General features: G+C 38.9%; 1 pseudogene; it reads left to right on the top strand.

The window, feature by feature from the left end:
* The window catches only part of LOC102835610, a 45,949-nt pseudogene that overhangs the window by 22,886 nt on the left and 12,943 nt on the right, over positions 1-10,120 (top strand).

A 10,120-nucleotide genomic window follows, 5' to 3' on the forward strand; every position in this document is an offset into this window, starting at 1 on the left:
GCCAGACACAAAATGCCACTACCTGGTTCTCCACTATTTCATTACCACAAATCACTCCAGCCTCTGGCAACCGCCAATCTACTTTCTGTCTCTAGATTTGTCTGTTAGGATATTTCACATAAAGGCAGTCGTACAATATGTGGTATTTTGTGTCCGGCTTCTTTCACTTTGATACCACGTATCAGAACTTTATTCCTTTTTATGATCAAATAATATCCCATTGGGTAGATATATACCACATTTTATTATTCCAATCATCAGTTAATGGTCAATTGTTTCTGCATTTTTTGGCTATTGTGAATAATGCTGCTATGAATATTTGTGTATAAACTTTTGTATGGACTAAAGCTTTTAATTCCTTTGGGCCTACACCTAGGTGTGGAATTGGTGAGCCATATATATGTTGTTCAAGTCTTGGTATGGAATTGTAGGATAAACACTGGACTGCTAACCACAAGGTCAGCAGTTCAAACCCACAGGCCACTCTTCAGAAACCCTATACATGGTCACTATGAGTCAGAACCAAGTTAACAGCACTTAACAACAACAACATATGCATATAGATAATTCTGAAGGGGAAAAAAAAACTGTGCTAGATTGTCTTGCTTATATATTGCTTTTGTTGTTCTTTTTAAGAATTGAGAAGAAATTCGATTCTAGAATTTTGGAATAAAAATTTATATAAAAATGAAATCTATTCATTTGATTGATATGTAATTGATATGTTATTTATTTTAACAATACTTATTAGATACCTATAGTAAGCTTCAGACTATGCCAGGCACAGGGGTGACAATGAGGCTGTGGTCCCTGCACTCAAGAAACTAGCAGTCGGTGAGACTGACAAGTAAACCAATGACTGCATGCAATATACAAGGGCTATGGGGACCTGAAGCATGTGACAAGAGCTTTGGCTTTCTGAAGTCCCTCTTAGACTTAGCTCCTTCTTTGGCTCCAAGGCCAAAGAATTTGTTCTATATTTTTAATTGGGTGAATTCAGTCATGACATTTTTTTTTCCCCTGAAATTCTAAAGATGGAAATGAAAGCACCTTGAAATATGGAAGATGTAGAAATAGTGTTTCCTACAGATCACAATCTCTTCTGACCAGCATAATCACTTCTAGGATTTTCTACTGAATGAGGTTTCAGGTTTCTACCAGAAGTTCTTTGGTATATTTTTTTTCTTTGATTTCCAAATCTCTCTCTCTTTCTAACCTTCTCTCTCTCCTCCCTCCCTTCACCCTCTAGTTCTTCACTTACCTTCTAGAGATCTGGGTACGTCCCAAAGGAAGAGTATGTTGTGAAATCTAAGGGTGATTTATAAAGTCAGAAATAATTTCTTTTTTAAACCTAACAAATTCCATACTACAAAAAAATATAAATAAACCAAAACAAATGAGTATACCCTTTCATGGAAGTTATTTAAAATGCAGATAATTTAAATTCCATTGCATTTTTTCAGAATTCTCAATCGTAACCCCCTGACGACTATTGAAGATTCATACTTTTTAAATTGCCAGCATTAAAATTTTTGTAAGTATTGCAGCAATCTCCTGGGTCCTGAGATCATTTTGGTTCTTTGTTTTTACTTTCATTAAAGATTAAGAATTTTACAATTAGGCAAAAAAAGCCATAGTTTTAATTTGGTTATTAGAAAATGGTTGACAAAGGAAAGGATTCATCCTGGGCAACACAGCAACAAGGGAAGAAAGCAGTGTGGAAGGACACATATGGACCCAAGGATATGGGTACTGAGAAATGTAGAAGTATCATTGATTCAAAAAAGCAAAGAGAATAAGGTATACATTATTAAAAAGAGCAGGGAGTCAGGGGAGGTGAGATAATGGTAAACAATTAAAGACCCTACTGTTCTGTGCCAACACCTTTACTTTGATGCAAATGAACTTAAATTTCTTCTGTAAGAGATTTCTGGAATGATCTTCTATGACAAATAACTTGAGCTGGCTTAACTTACAGAGTAGTCAAAATCAATGTCAGTATCTAGTCTTAAGTATCTTTTAAAGTACAGGATATTTTTATTTGGATCATGACTGTTGGGGCTTTCTCCTTCAGAGACATGGGAAGAACACACGTGTCACTTACAACTGTTGAGAACATTTTTATAATGACACTCGAGTTGGAAAAACTGTAAGCAATTTTTTCTTGGATTTTTTTTTAAGGTTTATATTATGATTTTGAAGTCAGTTTGTTGAGGTTTAATTACATATAATCAAATTCACCCTTCTAAAATATTTTTTTTGTGTGTAACCACCACCACAATAAAGATTAGAACATATGTCACCCCCAAAAGGTCCCATGTGCCTTTTAACCATTAATCCCCTCATCCTACAACCAGCCCCTGGCAACCACCTTTCTGATTCCTGTCTGTTATAAATGAAATCATATAGTAGACATAGCCTTTGATGTTTGGCTTCTTTTCACTTAGCATAATTCTTTTGAGATTTGTCCGTGTTAATGCATCTATTAGCAGTTCATTCATTTCTATTGTTGAGGAACAATCCACGTGGGAATGTGGTGACTCCATTTGATAAACATTAGACTATGAACCATAAGGTCTGCAGTTTGAGCTCACCAGCCACTCCACAAGAGAAAAAGGAGGCTTCCTATTCCTACGAAGTATCAGAAACCCTATACAGTGTCACTATGAGTCAGAACTGACCCCACAGCACTTAACAACAGTAGTGTCCACTTGTATGGAAATGCCACTGTTTGTTTATCCATTCCTCAGCTGATGGACAGTTTGGGTTGTCTCCACCTTTTGGCTATTGTGAAGAAAGCTGGTGTGAGCACTCAGAGGTCTTTGTGTGAGCATACGTTTTCATTTCTTTGAGATCAGCACCTAGGAGGGGGGTTGCTATGTCACATGCTGAGTACAAAGGAGAAGGCTTGAAAAGTTTGTGGGGAAATGGAATGAAAAGATAATGGGATTTTTTTCTTGTGTTTTGCAGCCCCCTCATCTAATGTTTCAAGAAACTAATAAACTGTTTTCCAAAGTTGCTGACCATTTTGTTCCACAAGGAATGTATTGAGTATTACAACTGCTTGCATTTTACCTGATATTTATATTTCAGTCTTTAATTTATTTTAGCCTTTTCTGTACATTTTGAAATGTTATTTACAAATAAGATGCGCTGTTTGTTTTTTATAGCAGCAGCTCAGTGCAAATCTATATACTATTAATACCTACATATGGTAGGTATATAATGGTATCTCATTGTGATTTTAATAGGCATTTCTGTAATAGATGATGATGTTGAGTGTCCATTATTTGCCATTTGCATCTTCTTTAATGAAGATGAAGTGTCTGTTTAAATCTGTTGCCATTTTTTATTGGATATTGACTTTAATTTTTTGAGTTGCAAGAGTGTTTTCTATATTCTGGATACATATCCCTTCTCCTAGATACAAGTTTCATAAATATTTTCTTCCAGGATGTAGCTTGCCTTTTCATTTATTTGAAAGTGTCTTTTGAAGAACAGAAGTGAATTATTTTGAAGAACTCTAACTTAGCAATTTTTGTTCTTATACGGTGCGCTGCTTTTTGTGTCTTATCTGAGAAATATTGGTATAACCTAGAGTCACAAAAATTTTGTCCTGTGATTTTCCCCAGGAGTTGTATAGCTCTTCTCGTTAGGGCTATGATTCACATTTGGTGTGAGGTAAGGGTTAAGTTATTATTTTGTTTTGTTTTGTTTGCATTTGTTTTTTGTGGGGTTTTTTTTGTAGAGCCTGGTTGTGACATCTTGCTTCATAATTATTTACCGAAGCTTAAATTGTGCCATCCCCCCTCCACCAGGGCAGGTTATACAGTTGCTATTAAGCTAGTTGAGACACACCTCCTTGACTCTCATCGCCATGTCAGAGCCTATGGTCATGAGTCTGGCTTCATCTTTATTAACTTCCCGTGGCATCTGCCACAGTTTACCCATCACTTGTCTTCAAGATCAGCTATCTCACTTAGTCTATCCAAGGTGGTAGTTGTTAAGTGTCACTGAGTCAGTTCCAACTCATAGCGACCCTGTATAGGGTTGAGGCATTGATGGTAGGTTTGAACCACCAAACTTGTGGTTGGGAGTCCAGTGCTTATCCTACAGCCCCAGACCAGGACTCCAGTTCATCCACAGTAATAGGATTCTGTCTTCTGTTTTCATGATGATTAGTGGATGATGCAGATTGCTATCACTTTCTGTAGCTGTGTGCCATCAAGGCCACAAAGAGCTTAAAGCAACTCCCATCTCTGAGTTCATTATCAGAATTCTTCAGTAGTGTAGCTTAAGAGGAGATACTTCTGGATTAAGAGGAGATACTTCTGGATTAAGATACTTCTGGATTAAGAATGTTACCCAATTCTAATCTCCATCCCCATCATCCTAGGCACACCCACTGCCATTCTTACCATTCTGTTGGGCACCTTTATCCTCCCCTCTGTTTATTTACCATAATCAAGAGAGCACCTGGCCAACTGATCCTCACCCAAGTGACCACTCCAAAAATTCCTTCTTGGAATTTAACTGCCATGAGACCATTAACTGGCTGCCATTATTGAACATTTTAATCAAAGAATTAGTAGGTGAATCCTGATCAAAAAGGCTAAAATCTGGAACAGGATTCTTAAATAATCCAGACTTGACCTATTTGAGGATATCTCAAATCTATCACTCTGAGAAATATCTTCAAAACCTGAACTGAAATTATTCCCTGGAGTCATCTTTAAACTAAACAATAGTGTAGCTAAATCAGTAAAGGATGGGCCACTATGAGCACTGTGCTCTTTAAATGAAGTAACTATATGAGATCCAATTGACAACAGAAACTAGAAAGTAGAGATGAGAAGTTTAGGGGTAGTGAATCTAAGTTGTTGGTGAAACAGTGGGTAGGAAAAAGTAGAAAAAGTGATACAGCTTGAAGACTGTAACCAGTGGTATTGAATTATACTCATACATGTAGAAGTTATGGGATGTATGTTTTCACCACTTGGCCTGCTTTCTCAAGTAGTCCATTTTCCATTAGTTTAATTCTCCTTGTTTCCATTACAGGATCTTACCTAGTCACATGGGCTGCTGTCTCTGCCAATTTAAAAGTACCATTGAAGTTGTCTGCAAGACAGTCAAGCTGCATTGTGACAGTGAATGTCTGATAAATGCCACTCATTGAAGTAAGTCTAAATTGCTTCATTATACAATTTAAATGAACAATGAACATGCAGAACAGAATTTCAAATTCTCCTGGACTCTAGGTGTGATGATGTAGGATCCACACTGGACTGCTAACCACAGGGTTGGCAGTTCAAACTCTCAAGCGACTCCTTGGAAACCCTAGACATGGTTGCTATGAATCAGAAATGACTCAACAGCATATAACAACAACTAGGTTTTTAGACTCATGGAAACTGGATAAACACCCCCAAACAGTTGCCCAGAGACATTCGTCAAACCTTAAATAAAAAAAGGTCCCTTAGAGTTTTCTTAAAACCAAACGTTGTTATTGTTGTTAAGTGCCATTGAGTTGGTTCCGACTTATGCATAGGGTTCTGAGAAATGGTTGGTGGGTTTGAACTGCTGAGCTTGTGGTTTGAAGTCTAGTGCTGATCCTAACAACAGGAGTTTGGCTTAACTAGTAAAGAATGTCTGTCTTGAGGAGAAGCCTCTTTTAAGAACTGTTTAAATCAAAACCCAGCCCAACCCAGTGCCATCACATCAATTCAGGGTGACCCTCTAGAGGGTTCCCAAGGTTCTAACTGTTCACAGAAGCAGAAAGCCTCATCTTTGTCCCTTAGAGCAGCTGGTAGGTTTAAACTGCCCACTTTGGGGTTAACAGTCCAGTATTTATTCTACTGTGCCACACGGGCTCCTTAAGAACTATCTATTTGGGGTCAGAGTGACAACAGCAACTTGGAAGATTAGATAAGAAAATTAGGTGACCTTGAGTTATCCTAATGAGGGAGAACAACTAACTCAGCAAAGGAGGGTGAGAATGGTCACCCAATTTGAAGAATGCCATCTATGCCGCTGAATTGCTCAAGTAGAAATGGTCTAATTGGTGTATGTCCTGCTATGTATATTGTCAACAATAACAAAATAAAATGTAAAATTTTAAGCATCTTAGCAAAACCAAAGGGGGGATTTTCTCTGAACCTACTACACCACAGAGCTCAGGCCAATTTTAGGAAAAGAATCAGGGTGCACAATCCATTGTAGACACATCAACCCTTCTGCTAAGTGGCTAGGATATATGACAGCAGGGACCAAGGGAGGGAGTTGGGTAGGTGGTTTGAAAAGGACATGTTCAGATGAGGACCCACGAGCCCATGAGCATTTTAGTAGCTGTGCCCCTCCTGCCCTCAGAACTTTTGTCTTTGAAAGCAGTCCTGTGTGATGGCAACAAGAATGTGAGGTTTTTAAAAAAAAGCTAAAGTGGATAAAGAGAAATACTTTTAACTGATGGTATAATGGAGGGGATTATAATCAATGTAATGAAACAAGTTATATGAATTGTTGAATGTGAAACTGATGATGTGCCCTGTAAACCTTCACTCAATCCACAAAAAAAACCTTAAATTAAAAAAAAAAAAAAAAAAAAAGAATGTGAGGGCACAGAAGTGGAAAGAAGACAGCTTCCTTTGCATCAGAAGCAGGGCATTATGTAGTATACGGATATTGAGGATAGATGACAGATGGGTCTAGCTAAGTGGGAGAATCTTTGTCTCCCAGCTGTGGACTTTTATTAAGTACTGGCCAATTGACCCTTGGAGACCATTGGAATAATCCTGTATTAGAACCTGTTGCCTTTGGGTGAATTCCATCTCATAGCAACCATATGGGACAAAGGAGAGCTGCCCCACAGAGTTCACAAAGCTGTGAATTTTTACAGAAATTCACTGTAATTCAGCTGCCATATCTTCCTCCTCTGGAGCAGTTGATGAGTTTGAACCATCGACCTGCTGGTTAGCAGCTGAATGCTTCACCACTGTCCCACCAAGCCTCTATAATCCTAAATAGAGTTAGTATCTTTCACTCTATGGAATGTTGCAAGTAGGTAGCCTCTTGTTCCAAAGAACCAGGATGGATATAGTAGACACACTTATAATGGAACATTGCTGCTAGTTAGGAACATATACCTGAGTTTATTTTTCTCCTCAAATTTTTTTTGACTCCTAATTTATTCAGCTGGGATATATGGCTACGTATTGACAAAAAGCCGTCTCACCAGTCTTACATGATCAAACGTAGTCTCTTCTATTTTGACAGGTGAAATTTTGTCACTTGGTGCAACAGAAGGAACGTTCATGAAGGCACTATAAGCCTGGAAGAGGAACACCAGCACTGAGCTGGCTATTGAGCCGGAGAAGGCATCCTTAGACAAAAGCAGTGTCAATTTGTCAACTGTCCTGAATGAGCCGCAAGACTTTAATGATGAAAGTGCTGTTATTAGTGCCCTCAATTACATATTGCCTTATTTCTCTGAAGGAAATCTAGAATCAACACTATTACCATTCATTAAACTGTTGTTTTCAAAGGTACAAGACAGAGATAGGGCCCTGGATTCTTTGCAAAATAACACAGGGAATCCCTCTCTTAAGTCTGCACCCAACAATGCAACTTACAAAAATAAATTGAGGAAACTCTATTTTCTGGAAAATTTATTAGATGCAGAAATTCAAGAAAAAAATGATGAGGTTAAAAATAAAGAAGAAATAGCCATGCTTATGCAACCCAACCTTTTCGGTGCCAAATTTAAATGCCAAGTCTTTCCCCCAAAATTGGAAACTGCTCCGCCCTGGGAAAACCATCTGGCAAAGATCCAGAGAACGGGTGTCTGGAAAAGATTGCAGAGGGTAAACAGAGTCCTCAAGCTGTCAAGGGGCAAGAAGAAAAGGCACTTCAAAGAAATAGAAGAGGAGAACATTAAGATGAAGCAAAGGGCCAATTCATTTGTGGAGAACACCCCCAAAGCCTGAAGGCTCAGGAGGCCAGCATCAAGAGGACTGAAGCAACTGAATCAGGTACAGAGGCCGCGGAAGTTAGGGGAAGTCTCCTTGGACACAGAGTCATCATTCATCAAGAACCATAAAACAGTAGTCTTGTCTTTCCTGAAACAATACTCAAAGGGCATGCCTTCCACCTTGCCTCCTTCAAAAGCCCCACCTGAAGTTAGAAACCAACGGAAAGACTTGATCTACAGCATTTTTGTGTTAGAAGATGCAAATGCTAGAGTTCAGAATATGGAGGTTCTGAAAAAGGTATCACATTCTGGAAAAAATTACATCTTCCATAAATCTCGCTTGCGTATGGTTCTTAGAAGACCAAAGGTCAAACCAACTCGAAGGTTCAAAAAAAAAGATTCCCTCCATAAGCTCATGCTTAGAAAGAGACCTGCTTTCCCTGAATTGAGGAGCCTCATAAATTCCCCTCCGTGAGAAGTGTTATCATCTTCAGGAGGCCTGAGTTCTCCAGAAAATCCCTTTCCAGAATTACTTTTTCAGAACCTGCAGAAAACACTACTATCCACAATGCTACTGTGCCGGATGAGACTACCCCTGAAATGCTTGCCCGTAAAGATCCTTCCACTGCAGATTCTGCTGTGAATGCTGACAACTTAATGCCAACTGTTAAACAAACCAATGAAACACAGTGGCAGCACCATAACATGGGCACTGACTTACTCTCCAAGACCAAAGGCTCCTCTCTCCCATTGCTCTCATCCCCAGGTGATCAATTTGAAATCCAATTAAACCAGCAGTTGCGGTCCCTCATCCCCAACAATGATGTGAGAAGGCTCATTTCTCATGTGATCTGGACTTTGAAAATGGACTGCTCTGAGCCCCATGTACAACTGGCCTGTGCCAAGCTCATCTCCAGAACAGGCCTCCTGATGAAGCTGCTCAGTGAGCAGCAAGATGTTAAGGTATCAAAAGCAGACTGGGATACTGACTGATGGAAAACTGAAAATTATATCAATGAGAGCACAGAAGTCCAAAGTGAGCAAAAAGAGCAGGAGTCGAGTGAGGTGAGGACAATTCTGGAAACATAGAACCCAGACTTTTCCATCAGCGTTCAGGACACAAGCCTTTGGAGTAGCCAAGCTCCTACTCCATATCTGATCCTAACAAATTGCTTTGGCTAAGATAGTCACTCCCTACTTTACTTATTAAGAGAATGATGCCCGTATTCCTAGTGTAGACAAGAAGAATGCTTAATAGTGAGATTATTAAATGTGTATGTTCTTGATGAACCTATAAGCTAGATTCAACCGGAAGCATTGAGTTCTGAAAACTGAACAGTTAGCTCTTAGCTTTTGAATCTCTTGGTTCTTAAAAAAAGTGGTTTTTTTCCTCCTGTTTTTTAGCTCACAAAAGAAGTTACCGGATATGGCTATAACAACAAACTCATCTTGGCAATATCTGTGACTGTGGTAGTGATGATTTTGATTCTAATTTTCTGTCTCATTGAGGTAAGGACAAGAGTTTGTCAAATTTCCAGAATACATCTTGTCTTTATTATAGATTCAGAACCCACAAACGGAAAATCAAAGCTACTTTCCCACCTACTACTGCTTGATAGTCCTCTTTAATCATTAGGACTGGGGTACACTTTGTTCTTTTATTGCAAAGTATAGTCCAGGGATTTTTGAAAGGAACCCCATTCCCCGAAAGTCTTGGTGGAGTTGAAACCAAGATAACAAGCCATTAGACTTGTTTGGGAAGTTACATTTACAAAGGCCAAGTTGACATGATAGCAAAATTTCTTCCACCAAAAACTAGGGCAGTGATTTGATATAGTCACCAGTCACTTTCATTCTATCCCTTGTTGGCTGAAGTGATGAGAAAGAAAAAATGTCTGCTCTTATGGAGTGATCAGTCAACCCAAGGAGAAAGAATACAACAAAAAGATAAGAGTATTATCTTGTAGATTGCTTAGATTTGCTTAGAATCTTCTCCAATGTGTAAGACATTGTCTAAATAGATTCATTTAAAATATTTCAGCCCGACTCCTGCATCAGTTGTTGTTGTTGTTGAGTGCCGTCGAGTCGGTTCCGACCCATAGCGACCCTGTACAGGGTTTCCGAGGGTGTAAATCCTTACGGGAGTAGAAAGCCTCA

This window comes from Chrysochloris asiatica, unplaced genomic scaffold (genome assembly GCF_000296735.1).
Source record: "Chrysochloris asiatica unplaced genomic scaffold, ChrAsi1.0 scaffold00136, whole genome shotgun sequence".
Classification (NCBI taxonomy): Eukaryota; Metazoa; Chordata; class Mammalia; order Afrosoricida; family Chrysochloridae; genus Chrysochloris; species Chrysochloris asiatica.